A 23,337-nucleotide genomic window follows, 5' to 3' on the forward strand; every position below is an offset into this window, starting at 1 on the left:
CAGCAATTCAAGAGAAAGCGAGAAAGAGTTTCTTTTTCAAAAGTATGGAAAAAGAGCTTTAATCAGAGAAGCAGATCTTTCTTTTTATTACTAAGGATAATATGATATGAAATTCTCCTCAAAACTGCACGTAATGAAGGTAAAAGGTACCATGGGAAAATTCCCTTATGTTACTGTAAAATTCTGATGAGAATGGGAGAGATTTGGAATGTTGTAGTTAGTCTAAATTATATCTACTTTTTCTCAAAAGAGAATATTGTCTTTTCATTCAAAACCATAGCCCTAGCAGATTGTAATAGGCTGAATGAGGCCCCTCAAATATGTCCATAACCTAATCCCTGAAGCTTTATGTGCTGTGATCATTAATTTTATGTGTTAAGTGAGTTGCTTGACCTAACAGTAGTATCAATGTTGCAGTGAAGATAACTTTTAATGGATTAATGGTTAGATTGGTAGACTTTGGGTAAATAGATTTTTGACCCTTCGTAATGTGGGTGGGTCTCCTCCAGTCAATTGGGGGACCTAGGAAAGAGACTGAGGCCCCTCAAAAGGAAAGAATTCCCACCTCCAGGTGGTCTTCAGACTCTGACTAAATGTCAGCTCTTTCTTGGGTCTCAAGAATTACAGCCTCTCCTGCAAGTTGGGACTTGCTGGCCCTGAAAATCACCTGAGCCAAAATCCTTTTATCTATCTGTCTATCACGTATCTATCTATCTACACACCCCATTCATTCATTCTGTCTCTCTGGAGAATTCTGACTAAAATATATGACATGATACTTTGTATAAAATAGATGACTGATGAGACCCCTCTGTGTAGTACAGGGAACTCTGATCAGTGCTCTTTGGTGACCTAAGTGGGAAGAAAATCCAAAAGAGAGGGGATATATGTATATGCGTAGCTGATTTGCTTTGCTGTACAGTAGTGACTACCGTCTATGGGGTCGCACGGAGTCGGACACGACTGAAGTGACTTAGCAGCAGCAGCAGCAGCAGCGACTAATACAACATTGTAAGCAACTATACCCCAATTAAAAATCATTTAAAATAAAATTGAAGAATATGACAAAGGAGACCTCACAGATGTGATTAAGTTAAAAATGCTGAGTTTGGGATATTATCCTGGATTTCTGAGTGGACCTGATGCAATCACAATTGCCCTTATGAAAGGGGCGTAGGAGAAGTTAGAAGCAGAGGTGATGTGATGGCAGGAGCAGAGATTGGAGCCGTGGGCTTTGCGTATGGAAAAGGGACACCCAAACCAAGCAATATAAGGTGTGCCGCTGCTGCTGCTGAGTCGCTTCAGTCGTGTCTGACTCTGTGCAACCCCATAGACAGCAGCCCTCCAGGCTCCGCCTTCCCTGGGGCTCTCCAGGCAACAACACTGGAGTGGGTTACCATTTCCTTCTCCAATGCATGAAAGTGAAAAGTGAAAGTGAAGTCACTCAGTTGTGTCTGACTCTTAGCGACCCCATGGACTGCAGCCTACCAGGCTCCTCTGTCCATGGGATTTTCCAGGCAAGAGCACTGGAGTGGGGTGCCATTGCCTTCTCCGATAAGGTGTCCATTAGAAGCTAAAATGGCAAGAAGACAGATTCTCCCATCCCAGCCTTAAGGAGAAACCAGACTTGCTTGCAGACACCTGATTTTAGGTCTTTTGACCCCTATGACTGTGAGAGAATACATCTGTGTTGCTTTAAGCCACTAAGCTTGTGGGAATTTGTTACATCAGTAATACACCATGATACAGTGAACAAGAGCTGGCAAAGAGAACTTGTAGGATATGTGAAATTAGAAGTGCTTTTAGAGCCTTGTATTTTCAAATATTTACAATTATTACAACTAAGGGCTAATAGTCTTACCATTTAAATAGCTCTTATAAATAAATGAAAAGGCAGAAACCTCACAGCAAACATTATTGACCAGAAATCCACCAAAGAAGAAATGACAACATCAAATAAACATTGTAAGTATTTTGGCTTTGCTGATAATCAGACATGTAAAACAAAACAATGAGGTACTATTTTTTGCCAATCTATTGTACTTAAATGGTTTGAATATAATACTCACTGGGAATAAGGTAAGGGTGAAGCAATACTTTCAAACATGGCTGGTGGAAGTAAAAATGATACAATCTGTTAAAAAACAAAATTCAACTGAGTAAATTTTAAAGATCTTATCGACTTTATTCAGCAATTCATGAATCAGGCAGCATCTAATCTAGCAGATAGAAAGGAACTCTGAAGAGCCGTACAAGGCAAGAGATTTTATAAGCAAAAGGGAGAAGAAACAAGCTGTACGAGGCCAAAAATAATGGACTGGTTTTTGCAAGGTTATTGCCTTGTAAAGGGTTAGCAGGTAGATTATCTAACTAATGTTGATCAGCTAATTCCTGATTGGCTGGTTTAAGATTCTATTTCTGAGAGAGCCAAATTATTGGTTTGGTGACATGGATTTAGCATAAGTGAGTCCATTTGGGGCCTCTTGTCTTATTTTTATTAATTTATTTTTAAGTATAATTGATTTACAATGTTGTGTTATTTTTCTGGTATACAACAAAATGATTCAGATATCTATATGTATTTATATATATATAGATAGATAGATATGTGTGTGTACAGATATTCTTTTTCATTATGGAAATTCTTTTCCATAATGGATACAGGATATATACTATAGTTCCCTGTTTTACATGGTAGGACCTTATGTTTATCTATTTTATGAATAGTAGTCTATATCTGCTAATCCCTAACTTCTAATTTGTCCCTCCCCAACCCCTTACCCCACTGGGTAAGTTTGTTTCCTGTGTCTGTGAGTCTGTTCGTTTTGTAGTAAGTTCATTCATTTCATTTTTTATATGCTACAGGTAAGTGATATCATATGCTATTTGTCTTTCTCTGTCTGTCTGACTTCACTTAGTGTGATAATCTCTAGGTCCATGTTGCTACAAATGGCAATATGTCATTCTTTTTTATGACTGAATAGTATTTTATTGCATATATATACACACCACATCTTTGTCCATTTATCTGTTGATGAACATTTATGTTGCTTCCATACCTTGGCTATTGTAAACAGTGCTGCTATGAATAGTGGGGTACATGCATCTTTTTGAATTAAAGTTTTCTCCCTATATATGCCCAGGAGTGGGATTGCTGGATCATATGGCAACTCTGTTAAGGAACCTTCCTACTGTTCTCCATACTGGCTGCATCAATTTACATTCTCATCAAGAGCGTAGAAGGACTCCTTTTCTCCTCACCCTCTCCAGCATTTATTGTTTGTAGATCTTTAGATGATGGGCATTCTGACCATGTGAGGTAATACCTCATTGTAGTTTTGACTTACATTTCTGTAATAATTCATGATGCGAGCATCTTTTCTTGTCCGGTTGCCTTGTATTTTGTCTTTGGGGATTTTTTGCCACATCATGCAACCTGGAGGATTTTAGTTCCCTGACCAGAGATGACCTCAAAACCCCTGCAGTGGAAGTGTGAAGTTTTAACCACTGGACCTCCAGGGAAGTTCTAGAGTTGTCTTATTTTTAATAGATCAACTTGGAGATTATTCTCTTCATATATATCATTAATCTTGACTATTTATATTCTTCCACCTACATATTCACTCTAGGAATCTAGCCTAGATGTGAGTGAAGGTGAGTGCACATGTTGCAGCACTATATATGATTTAGTGAAAACAAGTGATAAATGCCCATCAATATAACAGGGGTTAAGGAAATCACTATAAGTATTATGCACCCATTAAATACGTTGCTTTAAAATCTCTGTACTGTAGTGATAGCAGCAAAAATGATGGAATAAGGATTTCAAAAGCACGCCGCTCCATAAGACTAATAAAAGAACTGGAAAAAATTAGTCAAAATCAACTTCTGACAATTGAACTGGAAAACAAAACCTTACAAAAACCAGGTGAAAGCTTAATCAAGAAAAGTAGCTGACTATTTTTAAAAAAGGAAAGCTCCATCTTGTTGTAACTGACCCTGGTTCATTTCCTGCTCTCCAATACAGCAGTAATCTTGAAAATAACAGCCCATATTCCCAGTAACAGCCCAGAGGAGCAGAACAAACTTCAAGAATGATGACAATTACAGCAGAATCTTGCTGTTTACCTACCCTGTATGTAATCATTTGCATCTGCTAATTGCATACTTCTGACCCTTCTCCCTCTCCCCCAACAAGGTTCTACTGTATAGCACAGGGAACTATGTTCAGTATCCTCTGATAAACCATGATGGAAAAGAATATGAAAAAGACTATATAAATGTATAACTGAATCATTTTGTTGTACAGCAGAAATTAACACTGTATATCAACTATACCTCAATAAAATTTAAAAAGAGAGAATTTTAACAATTAGTTCTGACCAGTCTGGTGGTTCCCTGGAAAACAAGCTTAAAAGCTTAAAAGGTTTGCCTGTACCTTGCCTAATTCAGTATCCAGCTAGAACTAAAGCAGCTACATGGGGGCAATTCTCACAAACATTCACAGGCAAATGTTTTGGCTTCTCCTGCCTGAGGTATTGAATTACATTTGTGGCAACCAATAGACCAGCCATAAAACTTGGGAGGGAAGGCTGGGGAATGAGATGCTTTGGGCAATAAAGTTTTTGAAAAGCTCTAACAGCAATGGCACCCCACTCCAGTACTCTTGCCTGGAAAATCCCATGGAAGGAGGAGCCTGGTAGGCTGCAGTCCATGGGGTCGCTAAGAGTCGGACACGACTGAGCGACTTCACTTTCACTTTTCACTTTCATGCATTGGAGAAGGAAATGGCATCCCACTCTAGTGTTCTTGCCTGGAGAATCCCAGGGACGGGGGAGCCTGGTGGGCTGCTGTCTATGGGGTTGCAGAGTCGGACATGACTGAAGCAACTTAGCAGCAGCAACCTCTTCCTGAGAATCCAGAAAGCCATGCAAATTCTCATGGCTCAAAACCCCTAAACTCTCACTTCTGGCTGAACTTGAGACTGTGCAAACAAGAAGTGAAAGTTTCAACACAGTTGTGAATTGCCTGGATGATCACTGAATGCGCGCCCCAACACATGCAGTCTGTCTTCAAAGACTGGAAAAGTGCTTCTAGGCATTTAAGAATATCTCTGCCCAATCATTATCTGACCAGTAAGTGGAACAGAGACTTCAGTGTCCACATGAGATGAAGAATAAAGACTCTACAAGATTATTTTTACAAAGCCAACAAGCAGCAACAAAGTCCAGTCTCTTGAATTCCATTCTATAAAAATTTATCAGAAGATCTCGCTAGGAAAATTAAAGTAATTTACCTAGCCTGTGCAGACTGGCACCATTTCAGACATGGAATAATGTAACTTCTGGAAAACCTCTGATTGTTACACATTATGGTTTTAATTAGAAATGTTAATTAAACACATATGCTAACCTGAAGCTGTCAATAGAAAAAAAAATGATATTTGTAAAGGATAAGTGATGCAGTGTGTTGTCGTGTGATTTGGCACAGAAGTAAATATCCTGGCAGAAAACTTGTGTTTGGTGGCAAACATGTCAGGCTGGAGTTTGCATATATGATTTCTAGTGCCATTTTTGCTCTGTCTGGTTCTAGGCAAATAAGTCACGTTTCCAATCTGTGCCTCAATTTTCTCATTTGTACAACAGTGGAGCCATAATCTCCTTCACGTGGGATGGTGGAAAGGTTCAGATGAGAAAATTTCTGCTGTTTCGCAAAGTCTAGGATACTCTCTGGAGGCCTCGCCCAAACCTCCCTGGTTCCTGGAGCTCAACTAACAGGTTTTGGGAACAGCTGAAGGGTCTGCTTCCTCCAGCTCCAAATGGAATAGCAAATAACTCACAGCAGGGCTGAGAATTCCAAATATTAAGAGCCTTCTTCTGTTTGTTACTCCTCTCCAGTGCTTGGCAATAACATAAGGCAAATATCAGGAACCCAGAGGGGAATTCACATTAAAAAAAAAAAAAATCCTGGCTTGCTCTGGTGTAATTAAGCAGTAAAATTAATATCCTCCTGTTGAAGTCAACTGACAGGGGACACAGGCCACCAATTCAATGACAGCAAAGCTGCCAAAGTCCGTTCATTCCCTCCGAGATTTATCCATATTTCATGTTTTATGTCATTCTGCTTGTGTCAGAAAAACAGAAAAAGGCGTGTATGTGTCTCTCTCACCCTACCAGGCTGACTTTCCTCGAGGGATGATGTCATGTCTTGTTCATCTCTGCTTCCCTCTGGGCACCTATGTGCTTGACACGTGATTAGTCTTCCCCAAACTCAGGGTGGTCCAGTGTCTCCCAACACCTATTCTGGGAAGACACCATGGACTAAATTTGCATATTTCTCTGCTGATAGAGATAAATCATATGGTTATCCTAATTCTAAGTGAAATAAATGTTCAATTTGTTAATAACATACTGCAGTAGTCCCTGGCAATGGGAGTTTTCAGAATGGTGCCTGAGGCCTACTGGGCATTCATTCATTTGATGATTCATTTAACAAATATTTACAGAGAATCTTTTATGTGTCAGGTAATATACTGGATGCTGGGAATACAGTGATAAATAAGGTTGTCAGAGTTCCAGCCCTCATGAAGTTTATATTCTAACAGGGGTCCTCAACCTCTGGGATCTAATGCCTGATGATCTGAGGGGGGGCTGATGTAATAGTAACAGAAATAAAGTGCACAATAAATGTAATGTGCTTGAATCATCCCCAAACCATCTCCTGACCCCAGTCCATGGAAAAAATGTTCTATACAAAACTGGTACCTGGTCCCAAAAAGGTTGGGGATCAGGATCACTGTTCCATAGAATATAGAGAAAGCAAAGAAGACTCAGGGTGATACATACGACAGAGTAAACCAAAGACACTGGGAAGTCCTGTCTAAGGAAGAGACCTGAATGAAGTGAGAAAGGAAACCTCAGAAGGATCCAGGCGAGAACACTTCCAGTTAAAGGGAATGTGTGTGCTCCATATCCAGGGATGAGGACCACCTCAACATGACCTAAGAACAGAGAAAGACCAAGTCTGCTCGAACACAAACAGGGGAAGAGCAGCAGAAGATACGGAGAAGGCAATGGCACCCCACTCCAGTACTCTTGCCTGGAAAATCCCATGGACGGAGGAGCCTGGTAGGCTGCCGTCTATGGGGTCACACAGAGTCGGACACGACTGAAGTGACTTAGCAGCAGCAGCAGCAGCAGAAGATAAGGTCAGAGAGACAGGTGCTGTCATATTACAGGGCTGTATGGGCCATGGTATGGAGTGCAGAGTCTGAACTGCATCCTAACAGGAATGGCTATAGGGAGTGATTCTATCTGATTTGCCTCTTTAGAAGGTCTCTGGCTGCTGTGTGATGAAGTGACCATGTGGGAAGGGGTGGAAGCAGGCAGTCAACTTGGGAGGCTGGTGAAGGAGGGAAACGATGGATGGTGCGCTGGACCCGATGGTGGAGGTGAAAATGGAAGTACCAGAATATGGAGCAGATTCCTGTCCCAGAGAGACTGGACCAGATTCCTTCCCTGACCCCTCCCAATACTAGATTGTTACAGCCCTGAGATTGGATATATTATTCAATACTGGGAAAGGAGTATATCAAGGCTGTATATTATCATCCTGCTTATTTAATTTATATGCAGAGTAAGTCATGCAAAATGCTGGGCTGGGTGAATCACAAGCTGGAGTCAAGATTGCCAGGAGAAATATCAACAACCTCAGATATGCAGATGATACCACTCTAACGGCAGAAACTGAAGAGGAACTAAAGAGCCTTTTGATGAGGGTGAAAGAGGAGAGTGAAAAAGCTGGCTTAAAACTCAACATTAAAAACAAACAAACAAACCTAAGATCACAGCATCTGGTCCCATCACTTCGGGAAAAACAGAAGGACTGATGCTGAAGCTGAAGCTCCAATGCTTTGGCCACCGGATGTGAAAAGCTGACTCGTCAGAAAAGACCCTGATGCTGGGAAAGACTGAGGGAAGGAAAAGAAGGGGATGACAGAGGGTGAGATGGTTGGATAGCATCACTTGCTCAAAGGACACGAATTTGAGCAAACTCTGGGAGATAGTGAAGGACAGGGAAGCCTGGCATGCTGCAGTCCATTGGGTCGCAGAGTCAAACGTGACTTAGTGGCTGAACGGCAAGGTTGTATGCTTTTGTGACTTCCAAGTTCAGGGTCTCACTTTCCAAGGTCAGGCCCCGTCATTCATCGGAGCATGTTTCTTAGAGCAGAGTGGTGCAGGGATGAAATCTCACGACGCTTCCTCATCTCTAACCTCAGAACTAGAGTCTCCTCTTGTCACAGATACACACAACAGCGTCATGACTGCAATTTCAGGCCACCAAGTTTGGTGAGCAAAAAAAAAGGATATTTACTTATCTATTCATTGAATCCTGATGTTGGGAAAGATTGAAGGCAGGAGGAAAAGGGGATGACTGAGGATAAGATGGTTGGATGGCATCACCGACTCAGTGGACATGAGTTTGAGCAAACTCCAGCAGATGGTGAAAGACAGGGAAGCCTGCGTGCTGCAGTCCATGGGGTTGTGAAGGGTCGGACATGACTGAGCAACTGAACAGCAACAAATCACTGAATCCAGCAAGCAGAATAATAGCACCTCCAAGATATCCACATCCTAGTTTCCAGAACCTGCGGTTACATGGTAAGGGGGACATAAGATTGCATACAAAATTAGGATTGCTAGTCAGCCACCTTTTAAGATTATGCTGGATTATGCAGGTGGGCCCAGTGTAATCACAAGGGCCCTTAAAAGTGCAAGAGGGAGGCAGCAAGGAAGATGTGACTACGGAAGACCAGAGTCATTCAGTGTGAGGAGGACTTGGCCCGCCATTGCTGGCTTTGAAGGTGGAGGAAGAGGGCCTCAAGTCAAGGATCATGGGAAGCTGGCAAAAGTTGAAGAAGCCAAAGAAACAGAGCTTCCTCTAGCATCTCCAGAAGGAAGACAGATCCACAGACCTCTTGGGTTTTGTCCAGTGAGAAGCCATGTCAGACTCATAACCCACAGAACTATAAAATACATAATAAATGTGTGTTGTTTCAAGCCATTACATTTGTGGTCTTTGTTACAGAAGCAAGAGGAAAGTGATACCCTGAACTTAATCATCATGTTATGCCTCTATTCATTAAGGTAGTGGAAACGTAGGCTGTGACAGTTCCCTCTTGCCCTGGATTGTTGCTGAGTTCTAGGGGTGGGGTACCAAGAGATTAGGGTGAAGGAGCTCTGGACCTTTGTGGTCATTTATCCACACTGATGTCCTTTAAAGTAGTGTATCATGTTCCCTGATTCTCTGTTGTCAAAACACACAGGTTGAGCCTGTGGCGTCCCTCACTCTGGCCTTTAGCACCCCTCCCAGCCTGGCTCCTGCTCTCAGCTGCTTGCACGCTCCTCTCAAGGTGGTGATGGAGGGGGTCAGATGCTGTGCATCCTTACTCTGAAACCCCAAGAAATGCTGGGAGGCTGCCTCATGCCTTTCTTGCCTAGACAGGCCTGTAGCTTTCAGCTCTGCTCTCCTTCTCAAGGCTGGTCTCTGAGCACTCAGAGTGAGAGGTCCCATCTGAGGAGGGAGGCTGAGCCCCGTCTGGTCTTAGGTTCCTTGGCATGGGGGAATCTTTTCTTAGGAAGACACCAGCTTCTATCCTGTTTTACTTCTGTCCAATTCTCTCTCTCTGATTAGAAAAATTTTACATCCTTTGAGGCAACAAATCCTGCCTGAAACCATCAAATATTCTTCTAAATCTTTGTTCGAAGCCTGAACCTTAGCGATGAATCTGATTCCTTCGTGCTCTGATTCTGGTAAGAATCCTCTCTTTTTAAATGCTTTTTATTTCTTAATTCTAAAAAAACAATTTTTGGCTGCGCTACACTGCATGTGGAATTTCAGTTCCCCAGCCGGGGATCTAACCCATGCACAGCCTGCGGTGGAAGCATGGAGCCCTAACCGCTGGACAGCCAGGGAGTCCCCGAGACCTCCCTCTCTTGAAGTCTGGAGGGCCCACGGTCTGCTGTCCCAGGGGGGAGGGTTATGAGATGATGATTGGAAATACTGATGGGAGGGGGAGCACCTTGATTCACACTACTGGATGATTCCCTTCACACCAGCAGTGGGGTCTGCCAGTCACTATCATTCTCAGGAGGAAACGGGTCTGACCATGATGCGTGTGTCTGGGGTAATCCCATTCATCGTGGGGCTGGGGAGATATGGAGTGGTCAAACTTGAGAAAAAAGCTAGTATAGTTGTCATCTCGACCAGACTCTACCAGTCTGGAATATGAATCAGGAAACAGTGGATTGCCCAACAGGCTGCTAGCATGCGGAAGGACAAGAGAACCCACAAAGAAAGCAGGGAAGCTGAAGATCAGAAGCAGACTAGTAGTGAAAAACAAAGGAAATGAACCACAGCTCCTGGTGTGGAAGACTCCAGGCATGGGGTCCCTGAGGCTTGCTGAACCACACAGCTGACAATAGCAGTTCCTAGATGCCAAAAGCTTGCTGTCCTCCTTGGGCCCAGGTGGCTGTGTAACAGTCCCATTACTTTAAGCAGCCAAATGAGGCTCTAACACATCACTTCACGTCCTTGATTCCCAAGACCATGTTATGCTGAGTTGTGTCCCCTCCAGATTCACATGTTGAAGACTTCGTGCTCAGTAACTCAGCATGTGACCTTATTTGGACATAAGGTCTATGTCCAATAGGATAATTAAAGCTAAATGAGATCTTTGGATTGAGCCCTAACACAACCCAAGATGACTGCTGTCTTCATAAGAAGAGGCAATTTGTACACAGATAAACCCAGAGAGAGGGGCTTCCGCGGTGGCTTAGTGAGTCCGCCTGCAATGCAGGAGACGCAGGAGACGCAGGTTTAATCCCTGGGTCAGGAAGATGCCCTGGAGGAGGGCTTGGCAACCCACTCCAATATTCTTGCCTGGTGAATCCCATGGACAGAGGAGCCTGGTGGGCTACAGTCCATGGGGTCGGAGGGAGTCAGACACGACTGAAGCAACTGAACACACACATAAACCAGAGGGAAGCCGTGGGAAGACACAGGGAGAAGGCAGCTGCCTGCAGGCCAAGGAAAGGAGCTTCAGCAGGAACCAACCCTGCTGCTATCTCGACTGCCAGCCTCCAGAACTGTGAGAAAGTAAGTTTCTCTTGCCCAAGCCCCTGCTCTCTGGTGCTCTGTCATGGCAGCCCGACCAAACTGTGACGGGCCTTAAGATCCTTCGTCCTCGGGTCTTGTGGTTGAGAGACAGTGGCTCGGCAGAACAGCATGTACCTTCCTTCTTGCGCCTCCTGAGGGACACTTTGTCAAACACAGCCCCCACCCCACCACAAAGGAAAGCCAGTGCCCACCTGTCAGCCCACCCCTCCCTATTCTTCTTTACACCTCACTATCCTGCCTGGATTTCTTTCTTTTTATTTTTTCCTGTCTGGATTCCTAAATCCAATATGTTGGCTATCCTTCACTTGAAAGATGGGTCAAGTCTCTTTTGGGGTGAAAATGCATCTCCAAACCCCATCTGAGGGGGTTGCCTCTTTCACGTTCAGGCTCTGAATTCAACCTTGTGTCGCAATCCCTCCAAGTTTTTCTGCCATAACAAATTCTTCCCAATGCCTCCAGAGCAGTGTTCCAGAAGTTTCATACCTTCATTACTGGTTGTTCACAAGATAATGTTAGATGATATGCAAAGAAACATTTTCTACATTGATAGTCATGCGTTTATTTGAATGTAGAAAAAATAAAGCCCACACGTCAAACCTGTGATTTCACAGATATTGTTGCTTATGCTGAGGCTAACATAGGTGCTTGAATTGACTAAGTAAGTACTGACAAAGAGATATGGCAAAAATCAGGGCAGGAGCATGAGAATGCCTGAAGTTTGGGGGACTAGGATTGTCATGGCCAATGTGTAGGGCAGGGAGATGTGGAAACTGTTTGAGTATGACAAGCCTCCATCACTCCTCCGCATAATCGACCCAGGAAAACCCAACCTTGGGTGTCACAGGCACTAATACTCCTGGAAAGCTGCCCAGGAACTCTCAGGGGAAGCCAGAAAAGTCCTCAGGAATTCATGCTGCTGCAGGACCTTTTGCTTCCAAGTTGGTAGGTGTCTAAGGGGTCTGAAGGGGCTTCACTTTTCCCAAACTCCTTGGCCTTTTCCAAGGTGAGCAACCTCAGCTGTGAAATGAATTTGGTTCCCCCTGTCTGTGCATTAGACAAATGCAAGCCCTGTCTGTGAGAGCAGCCACTCAGCAGCACCCTGCAGGGAGCACAACTGTCACCTACAACCGGCAGAACTCAACCCGCTGCGAAGCTGAAGCGGCATCCTGAGGGGGGCATGGAGAAGGGGCGGCAGGTGACACGGGGCTTCAGCAAATGGTCAGTCCACCGCACACGGACATCCAGGCGAGCGCGGAGGCCTGTGTCCGCAAGCCCAGGGCGACAGCAGCCGCCAGGCAGGTCTTTCTGTGCAGCCGAAAAATCACTCACCTGCGAATGGTTATGACTCCCTCATTTGACTGAGTTTTAGCTTGTTAGTTCTAAGGAGCCTTTAAAAAATTGAATATTATGGGAAAGCGTGCAACTGTGTGGGCCCTTTGTGATGTAACTGCATCTCTGGCTATATTCATCCAATGGCATTTAAGGCTCATTAAATTTTGAATCCCATGTCACCTGCCTTGGGCTCAGAATAGTTCTCCGTGTGCCTTTTGTCTCCCAACTCCATTTTAATGGAAATTGCTTCCATTCACCTCTCTTCTTCCTGCTAGCAACACCGATCTTTAATAATCTCCAAAGCAGAACCATTCACTCTGTGAACCTGTCATCTGGAGAATACACTGGACCCTGGCTGCTAACGGTGACAACGTGAGGAGCAGGATTAGAATATTCCCCTTCTTCCTGCTCTGGCTTTGTGAAAGGATAGCGCCTGCTCACTCTCAATGTCACTGCTGGCTGGTAGCTTCGTCAGACCCTGGACTGTGTCTTGTGTCTTAACCCAGGAAATTTCTGTGGTCTAACACAGGAGAAGCACATACCCTACCTAAGGGCAGCCACTGGTCATAATAAATCAACCTTACATACCGCTTAATGAGTGCCAGACACTATTTCCCATGCTTATAACTGGCTGATGTGGGGATTATCCTCTTTTTGGTAGATAAGGCAACTGAAGCACAGAGAAGTTACATAAACCACCCGAAGTCACACAGCAATCAGGCTGTGTGGCATGGATTTGAACCAGGCCATCTGAAGCTAGAGGCATTACTTCTATCCACCCTGTTATCCCATCGCCACACACCTCTAACTGATGGCTTTCCCATGGTAGCATCAGACAGGCATTGCCAGGTTTTCAGATTTTTTTCAGATAAGCCAAAAATCTGAACTTTTACATAAACTGTCTCAATTTTTTAAAACTGGCGAGTAAAACCATTTTTTTAGCATTGCGAGGGACAATTAAAATGTTTATCTACAGAGACTGAGACCTCCAGTTTAAACGAACTCTTTAAAGAGAGCCAAGTAGCCATCAAGTTCAGACCCTTCTGTGATAACAAGAAAGTTCCTTTCTTCAAAGCGGGACAGCGAGCCCTGAGGGCAGGAGAATTCAGTGCTGGGACCCAGGTTGGATACCCCAAAAGCCACTATGCTTCACAGAGCAGGCGGCTCCTCCAACCGTGAGAGTGACGTGTCTCTAAAGAAGGGTTCAAGGAGACCGGCTTTGCGATTGGTTGACGCCTGTGCGGCACTAAATCAATGCAGCCAGTGTAGCAACCAGCATAAGAAATGTCAGCTTTCATTAGCCTGTGTATAAATCTGCCTCCACGAGAAGCGGGATGAGAGAACAACAGGGAAAATGCCAGGAAGCAGGAACATATGTTGTTCACACAAAGAGAACCTCCGACAATGGGTGTCTTCCTCCACCACCCGGGCACCTGGACCAAGAAGGCTTGGTTTTGCCTCCCTGACTCCCTGACCCCACCCTCCTCCGTAACCGGAGCCCGGGAAATGTGTTTTCTCATCCGTGGTAGGAGGTTCTGCTAAGTGTTTGCTGACACAGCTGAACAGTCGTAAAATGTCATAAAGAGTAAATGACTTGATAATGCAAAACAGTAATTAGGATGTGGTACATGTTTATGCTATTTACATATTTTAACACCCTGGTATTAACGTGTCTTCCCGGGTAGTACATAAATGCCTTTGTGCTATGCATCCTGGCTGCCACAGACAGGCATGCCGAGACAGGCACCCCACGTCTCCCTTCCTCTTCTCTCCTCATCCTGAATTTGCATTCTTGGGAGCCCACCTGGCAGGAAAGTGGGCAGCGGATCACCCTCCACAGGACACACGGGCATGGATGCCATTGGAGGAAAGTCAGAAGAGAAGGAAGTTCTGCCCTTAGTGGCAAATCCCACTGCAGGCTGTCTAGAGGGGCTGGAGGCAGTAGGTGAGCTGATAAATGAGTAACAACAGCTCTCCTAATAAAAACAAGGAGGCATAACCCCTGATTTGTAGCATTTGCCAGTTTCCAGGGAGTAAACCCTCCCACCATGGCCAATTTCAAGCTTTCAACGCAGAACACAGTGTTGGGAAGAGATGCGCCCAGCCGACTCTCAGAGGCAAGCTGTTTCTATCACACATCAGTTGGAGGTCACGGGCCACTATCTGATTGGCCTCAGCCACTGCCTTAATCCCTTTGCATGCAGAGAGTTATGATAAAGGCTGTAGCTACGAGGCTATATTCCACATGTTTTCCAAGATGCCAGGGCCCAGTTCTTTTTTGTGCAAAAGAACTTGCGTTGGGAAGCTGGTAGTCAGTCGCATAGCTCTTGCTGCACAAAAGGGGAAACTGAAGCCCAGAGCGGGGAGGAATCTCTGCAAGGGCACACAGCAATCTGGCCTCAGTGTCGGGAAGCTGGAACTCAGGTTTTCTTATTCTCAATTCAGTGCTCTTTGCCTGTGCCTCCTGATTCCTGTCCAGGCGTCACAGCCTTCTTCTGTGCTTCCAAGGTCTCTTCCTCACCAGCCCCTGTGTGTTAGTGTATACATGCATGCTGGAAGACAGGGCCTAGCGGGCTTATAGAGCCCTGCACGGTGATGATGGTTGCCAGGTAACAGGAAGGCATCATGATGGGGAGCCTTCCTCTGCAGATATGGGTAAATGGGTGCAGCAGGAAATAGAACCTTCCTGGAGAAGAAGAAATTGGCAATGTCTGGTGTGAGGGTCTTGATTTAGAAATGGGGCATATCCAAGGCTTCCCTGGTGGCTCGGTGGTAAAGAATCCACCTGCCAAGCAGGAGACATGGGTTCAATCCTTGGGTCAGGAAGATTCCCTGGAGATGGAAATGGCAACCCACTCCACTATTCTTGCTTGGGAAATCTCACAGACAGAGGAAGCTGGTGGGCTATAGTTCATGGAGGTCACAAAAAGTCAGACATGACTTAGAGACTAAAACAAGGAGGGGTGTCCAGAGAGATGTTATGGATCAATCAAACCTTGAAGAGGAGCTGGGCTCTGCCCTCAGTTAAGAAACGGAGGCTCAGCTCTAGGAAAGGACTTGCCGAAGCTCACGCCATTAGTTGCTAGCAGAGCCAGGGCTACTGGAAATGGATGAGGTAGGATCTGGGGTTCCCACTGAACCTCAGCGAACACGAAAGAAGCCTCATAAGGCAAAAGCAGGCACAACACCAAGCCAGGAGGTTTAACAATAGCATCCATGGACACATGTCTGGGATGTGCTGTGCGGAGTTGTCCCTGCCCACCATGAAGCCTTCTCTTCCCATCCTGGACCCTGGGGAGGGGAGAGAGCCAGGACTCAGCGAGAAGGAATGATGCTGATGTCATGGGGGGCCGTCAAATTCTGAGGGGTCACTCGGCTGAACAGATGGCAGGCAGATATTGGTTTTAACTCACACATGGTTGAGTAAATAATGTTTAAGTTTTTCTTGCCAGCCTGGGGAGCCGAGCAGATCGCACTGAGTGGAGGTGCCTCCACCTCCCGCCCGCATCATCTGCTCTTCCCGGGGTTTTCATTTCCTACCCTGTTTGTGCTTTAGAGCATGGCTGGCTGGTCAGGAAGCCATGCCCTTGGAGGCAGGAGCAAGTATGCGGAAAGAGAGAGGGAGGGAGGGGGCGGAACGGGGTGGGGAGGCAGCCTGGCACTTGATTGCAACATGTGCCTGGGTAGTACCTGTCAGGCAGGATCACAGTCAAGGGCGTCATAGGCAAATTGCCTGGAGGTTGGTCATATTTTAATTCTTGATAACAGAGAACCTCACAAGACAGGACTAAGGATGCATTTGATCTGCCTGCCAGAAAGATAATCTCTCCTTCCACAGATCAAAGAGCTGGGTCTGGGGAAACTTCCAGGCAGGACTTCTGGGTTCTGACCCTGACTCAAGCGCTCACTGGCTTGAGGCATTTCTCTTAATTTCTCTGAGCCTTGGTTTCCCCATATGTCCAGTGAGGCTGTTGACTACTCTCAAGGCAAGAAGGATGTGAATGAACAGAGTGTGCATGAGTGGAAGAGGAAGAATGGGGACTTGGATGGTGAATTAACCTGTGAGTCCCTGATGCAGCAGAAATGGATTTACTGCATCATCATTTTGGGCACCTCCTCAATCAAGCCTTGAGACACAGAAAGGAGGGAGACACAGCTCCTATGCTCAAGGAGCTCGCATATGAGTGGGGCGACAGAGAACAAAATTACAAGAGTGGTCATTACGAATGGGCTCTGGGGTCAGACTCCCCAAGCTCATGTTCCTGTTTGTTGCCTAAAATTGTATATCCTTGGTCTAGCAACCTCTGTGCCTCAGCTCTGCCATCTTTAAAATGGGTATAATAAGAGTAGCTACATCACTGAGATGTGTGAAGACCAAAGAAAAGAGGCAATCAAAACCAGTGACATGGTGGTGCCCAGGCCTATGGCAAAGGCTTACAAATATCAGTTGTTGTTATGACCATGTGCTATGCCAGCAACTGCCCAGGATGCCAAGAGCACCAGGAGAGGGACTCATCCCAGCCTTTTGGGGAGCTCATCAGGGAGGGCTTCTGAGGGCGGGGACTCAGCTGAATCTTGAAGAACACATTGAGTCGGCCATGAAAAGGCAAATTCATGAGGCAACATATGTATACCTGTGGCTGATTCGAGCTGATGTTTGGCAGAAAACAACACAATTCTGTAAAGCAAGTATCTTTCAATTAAAAAATAAACAATTTTTAAAAGTCATGAAAAAAAGAAAATTCAGTTAACAAATACTGTGGAGCAAGAACTTTGGTGAGAGTAGAGAGCAGGATGGACAGGGCCCATGCTTCCTTGCAGCTCATTCTCGACCTGAGGTCCGCAAACTTAAAGAGTCAGATAGTAAGTGTTTTCGGCTTGGTGGTCCATGCAGTATCTACCGCAACATCCAACTCTGCTATTTTGGTGTGAAAACAGCCACAGGCAGTACAGGAATAAACAGGCATGCCGTGCTCCCATAAAACTTTAATTTTGAGGATGGTAACGAGACATCATTTCACAGTATATAAAAATGCAGAATCGTTATACGGTACACCTGAAACTAATTTCACATTATATGTCAATTATACTCAATTAAAAAAAAAAACCTTAATTTTGAAAGCTGAAATTTGAATTTTATATAATGTTCACATCATGAAATATCACTTCTCTTTTTTTCCTTCCCTCTAAGAAATGTAAAACACATTCTTACCTCCTGGGATATACTGAAAATAGGCCATGGGCTGGATTTATCCCATGGGCCATAGTTTTCAGGTTCCTGTTTCAGGGTAACAGTAGACACGAAATCAACAGAAACATGAAAATTTTGCATAGAGGCCAGTGCTAAAAAGATATCACTCTTTATGTGGTGAGGCAGTGAGAATGGAAAAGATTCTGATTTAGTTAAGGTGGAAGGCTCTATGACGAACTGAAATTTGGGCTGAAGTCAAATGATCAAATAAAACTGAATATTCCAAATTCTGGGCAAAGGGAGGACCCATTCAAAGGCAGGCTCAAAGCCTGCACATGTGAAGGGCAGAAAGAAGACCAGGAGAAAAAGACCCGTAACATAGGATTTGTAAGGGAATTGGCTGGAAAAGAGATGAAAAGACCCAGAAAAATAGTGAAATCTTGAGTTTATAAGGAGACCACATGTGATTAATTCAATATTTATGGAAATGGCCTTGGTTTGATTGAAGGAAAATATTTGAAAAGGGATTCATTATGTAAATAGCTTCTGTGATTTCTTGTTTCTACATGCAGATAAAAGGAGGGGATGTGTTAAAACTTGCTGAAATACTCAATCAGTGTCAGTCGTTATCAGCTCCAGCTCCAAATCTCTGTCTTCTGCAGAGGCTAGGACCAGGCTGAGACTCGCAGAACCTCCAGGCGTGGACCGTGCGTGACTTCTGGCATATCTGTTAAGACTTGTTTCTCATTCATCACAGCGGAAATGCTGGACTCTGTAGCCACAGCCTCTGTGCCCCTGGTTTGGCTCTTCGGTGGTGTCACCAAAATAGAGTGACAAGAGAGATTTGGGCCAGATGTCAACTTCCCAAGTTGTTGAGGAGGAGTGTTCTGGCTTTTGAAGCTCTTAGTGATGATATAGGTCCTGGCCCTCTTTCCTGGTGGTCCCTCTCACTGACATTGCTGCTTAGGCAGGGAAGAGAATTGAATGTTTCAGGAAGAAATTAGAATTTGAAAATCTGTTGAAAAAAGCATTTCCACACATCCCTGGGTTAAAGAATCAGATGGAGAGGCTACTTCCGGGCTTGGCAATTGTACCAGCTGAACCTCTAGATTCTGAGAGCTGAAAAATCTGGAATCTCACCTCCCATGTCTACACTCACACATATGCATGGGTACACACACACACACACACACACACACGCCACACATACACACAAAGCTCCCATAATTCCAAACTAAGTGGTTTCCAAAGCCATACCCAATTTAACTTGAGCTTTATCAATTAAATAAGTAGTACTTTTTTTTTTTTTTGCCATTCTGCAGCTGTTGCCATCTGCCTAATTTCAATCAATTAACTTTTACTTAAAAACATTAAGTTTCTTGTTGTTGCAGCACTGGGCCAATTGCACAGTAAACTGTGAGTGTGAAGGAGACGAATCAGTCACAGTGGCCTTTCTAGGGAACAAAGCTGCTGTCAGAGTCACGTCTTCCCTGGAATCTCAGGCACGGAGCAAGGTGAGGGTGACTGAAGGGCCTGGACAGGGATTCAGGCCTGGGGGTGGGCATCCTGACAGTCTCCTGGCTGAATGGCACCCAACTCAGGAGCCAGGGCAGGGGCTTGGAGGGGATTACTGTGTCGACAGAGTGGGTGTTTCATTGGAGGAGGGGACCAGCAAGATTGATTTCCAGACTGAGCACTGGAGAGAAAGAGGGAAACCTGGGGGCTTGGGCAGAATGTGAGGAAAGGGGGAAGAGTGCTTACATCTCAGAAGAAGAGTAGGAGGCCCCCCTCGCCAGCTCCAGTCCCCGCAGCCCATCTCTGGTCCCTACACCCTCAGCCCACAGCCTCAGTCGGCAGACATGATCTGGTCCAAAAGTTGGCAAAGCACAAGGTTTTAAACTTTCATCTAAATGCTCCCCGCCATGGTCTTCAAAGCAGGTGGAGTCTAGCTCTGCCCACCTGCCAGCCTCTCCTCCAGCTCTCGCCCTGGTTCCTGCCACTCTGCTCTTGGAGAAGCCCTGGGAATACTCCCAGCAAACTCTGCCTCCGGGTGAAGCGTCTGTGTCCCCGCCCTCACGGCTCTTCCCTGACGGCTGGCTTCCCCTCCTCACCCGACCCCTGCTCATCCTTCCAGGGGCCTTCCCTCAGCTCTGCGTGCAGCATTGTCTTCTCGCGTCTTTATTTGCAACCAACATGTCACTTCCCATCTGACTCATCTACAGGTTCAGTGTGTGAGGTGGTGCCCAGCACACAGTAGGCACTCAGTAAATGTTCGTTGTGTGAATAGACAGGCGGCTCAGGCTGCTGTCTGCACCTACAGCGGTGACCACCTTCCTGCGTCCTGGCCTTGTCTCCAAGCCTCCACTCCGTACCTTTGCCCTCTGACTGAAGAGACCTCTTCATTCTCCCCACAGGAGGTACTGGGCCTGTGCCGCTCTGTCCCTGCCCCTTCCCTGCATGAAATATCCCTCAAAACCCACCACAATGCTTGAGCTTCTCCTCCAGGAAGCCTTCCTTTTTAAATTAATTTTTATTGGCGTATGGCTCCTTTACAGGGTTGTGTCGGTGTCTACTGTAGAGCAAAGTGAATCAGCTCTTCATACACGTGTAACCCCTCTTTTTATTCATCCCTCCCATTCAGGTCACTGCAGCGCTATACAGTAGGTTCTCAGTAGTTACCTGTTTTATATATAGGATCAATAGCGTACATACATCAATCCCAGTTTCCTCCTTTCCCCCTTGGTATCCATACACCGTTCTCTATGTCTGTGTCTCTATTTCTACTTTGCAAATAAGATCATTTGTATTATTTTTCCAGATTCTACCTATTTGCGTTAATAATAGACAATATCTCTTTTTCTCTTTCTGACTTACTTCACTCTCTGTGACAGTCTCTAGATCCATCATGTCTCTACAAATGACCCAATTTTGTTCCTTTTTATGGATGAGTAATATTCCATTGTATATTTTGCACCACGTCTTCTTTATCCATTTCTCTGCTGATGGACATTTAGGTTACAGATAGCCTTCCTTGACTATGTGTGTCGTGTCTCTTTGTGACCCTACGGACCACCAGGCTCTTCTGTCCATGGGATTCTCCAGCCAAGAATACTGGGGTGGGTTTCCATGCCCTCCTCCAGGGGAATTTCCCGACCCAGGAATTGAATGCTCGTCTCTTATGCCTCCTGCATTGGAAGGTGGGTTCTTTACCACTAGCACCACCTGGGAAGCCCTCCTTGACCACACCAACTTCCAAAAATAATTGCTTTCTTTGAGTCTGAGCATCATGGACTCTTCATCCCATCACAATTACCCAGGAGCCTTCCAGCAGTCCAGATGCCAGCACCGTCTCCTAGACTTGGGCTAGGAGGCCAGGATGAGTCTGAAACACATTTTTAAAGCTCTTCTGATGATTCTTTCAGTCAGGTTTGCAATTGGTTTTGTGGTTCTGCTTGGTTTTTAGTTCATTTCAACTCTCCCATGAGGCAATAATCAGCTGAATGGTTGGCAGTGTTATTCACTCCCTCCCCATTATCCAACCCATTCAAGCAAACAGGAAGTGCTCCAGAGATGCCACTGCAGAAAATGCAGCAGGAGCCTCCAGAGTATGGTGGAGCGCTGGGTGCAACACTGTCAGGAGACAAAACGGGTGTTTGGAGTTGAATAGACTTAGGGCTGAGTCCTGGTTTTGGCACTTAGCCCAACGTAACTTCAGGCTGCCGACTTCGCTCCCTGAGCCCCGTGTCCTTCATCGTAGAGTGAGGACGATCCCAGACCTCCTGAACTTGTGTTATGGTGAAGATTCTTGGTGCCATCTATCAAGGACAGGGCTTGGCAGAGTGCCCAGTATGCAGTAAGTGCTCAATGAATGGTTGAGCTTTTGTTACTTTTGTTACTAAAGCAAGGTTTGCAAAGAGGCTCCACATCCCTCCATGGGCCGCCAAAGCTGACTCAGCAGCAACACAGGGCCCATGTTGTAATTGCCCAGCCCCTCTGCCTCCCACTCCCAACTCAGGTTGGGGGTCTACTCAAGCAGCTGCATCCGCTCCCGGGCCCTCTCTCCCAACCCACCTGCCAATCATGCCACATGGCCCACAGCCCGCCCCCCACTCAAGGAGCCTGGCCGTGCAGCAGCCTCACGGCACACGCGGGGCTCACACATGCTCGCCTGGCCACCCGGCATGCAGGCCCGTGTGCTGCCATGGCACGGTGCCCACTCCCAGGCACAGCGAGGCCAGTGCACAGCCCGGCAGATGGCAGCAAGGTGGGGGCCAGGAGAGAAGTGAGAGTTCCTGCTGGTGCTGGAGGTGAGGGGTTGGGGGAGGCATCGGCAGGGGGAGGGAAGGAGGCTTGGCAGGCAGGCCAGAGATGTGGTCATGGCTTGTGTTTGTGGAGCGTACTCCCACACTGCAGTTCCTGGCTGGGTTTTCCCCGAGGCCTGGCTCAACCCAAGCCCGGTCATGACAGCGAAGCCACTACTGATGAACTGAGGCCTGCAGACAAGGACGATTCTGGGACTGAGAGTCTAGGATTGCTCTCAGTAGATTCCCCTGCTTCCTGATCTGAAAGCCATCCTCATTTCAATTCAATCCAGACAAATTCAACGATTCTGGGAGTGTCCGCTCCAGCCCCAGCATGGTGTTCTGGAAGAGGGCTGAACTGAAGTCAGGGCGCTCAGGCTAGTCCCAGACCTGCTGCTAGACTATCATACCTTAACCCCCAGAGTCTGGGCTGATGCATCGGGTGATGAGATGGGGTCACAGTGACAATGATGATATGTGTGCGTGGCCTCAGTGCTTTAGAGACGGTGGACTCAGTCATATAACCTTAAGGAGAGAAGCAGGAGAGATACATGTTTGAGTGTCATCTCTGGGTTTGGGGAGAGAAGTGTGCCATATGCGTAGTCTCCAAAAAGGGACAGGAGAATTTTTACAGAGACCTCTGCACAAAGGGGCCATGAACTTGGACTCCAGAGTCAGCTTCTCCTGTGTCTTCCATTCTGGCTCTGCCGTGTGCCAGCTATTGGGCTTTTAGAAAGTCAGCTGACTTCTCTGGATATCATGTCTCCATCTGAGAGATGGGATTGGAGTAGTTCTTACTCCTTGAGTCCCAAGAATTTCATTAGGTCTATTAGCACAGAGACTGGGACACAGTCAGATTCTGTTTATAGATATTCCAAAAGGACAACAGAAATAAAGAACTTACCTCTCTTATGAAACCCTCAATAATTCACACAGCCCATTAAATATAACCAATGTGGGATGCATGCTAAGTTGCTTCAGTCATGTTCAACTCTTTGCGGCCCCATGGACTGTAATCTGTCAGGCTCCTCTGTCTGTGGGATTCTCCAAAAAAGAATACTGGAGGGGTTGCCATTTCCTTCTCCAGGGGATCTTCCCAACCCAGGGATCAAACCCTCATCTCTTACGTCTCTCTCATTGCTGCGTGGGTTCTCTACCACTAGCACCACCTGGAAAGCCTCACATATGACCAACAACTATATTAGGGAGTATTACTCCATGCTAGAATTCACTTAGGCCCTCTGACAATGCCTGGGAAGAGTGGGTATACAATTATTCTCCTTTTACAAATGAGAAAAAACTGGAGCCCAAGTTACGGAACATTCTCAAGACTGA

Source organism: Capra hircus, chromosome 18, assembly GCF_001704415.2.
Source record: "Capra hircus breed San Clemente chromosome 18, ASM170441v1, whole genome shotgun sequence".
Taxonomy (NCBI): Eukaryota; Metazoa; Chordata; class Mammalia; order Artiodactyla; family Bovidae; genus Capra; species Capra hircus.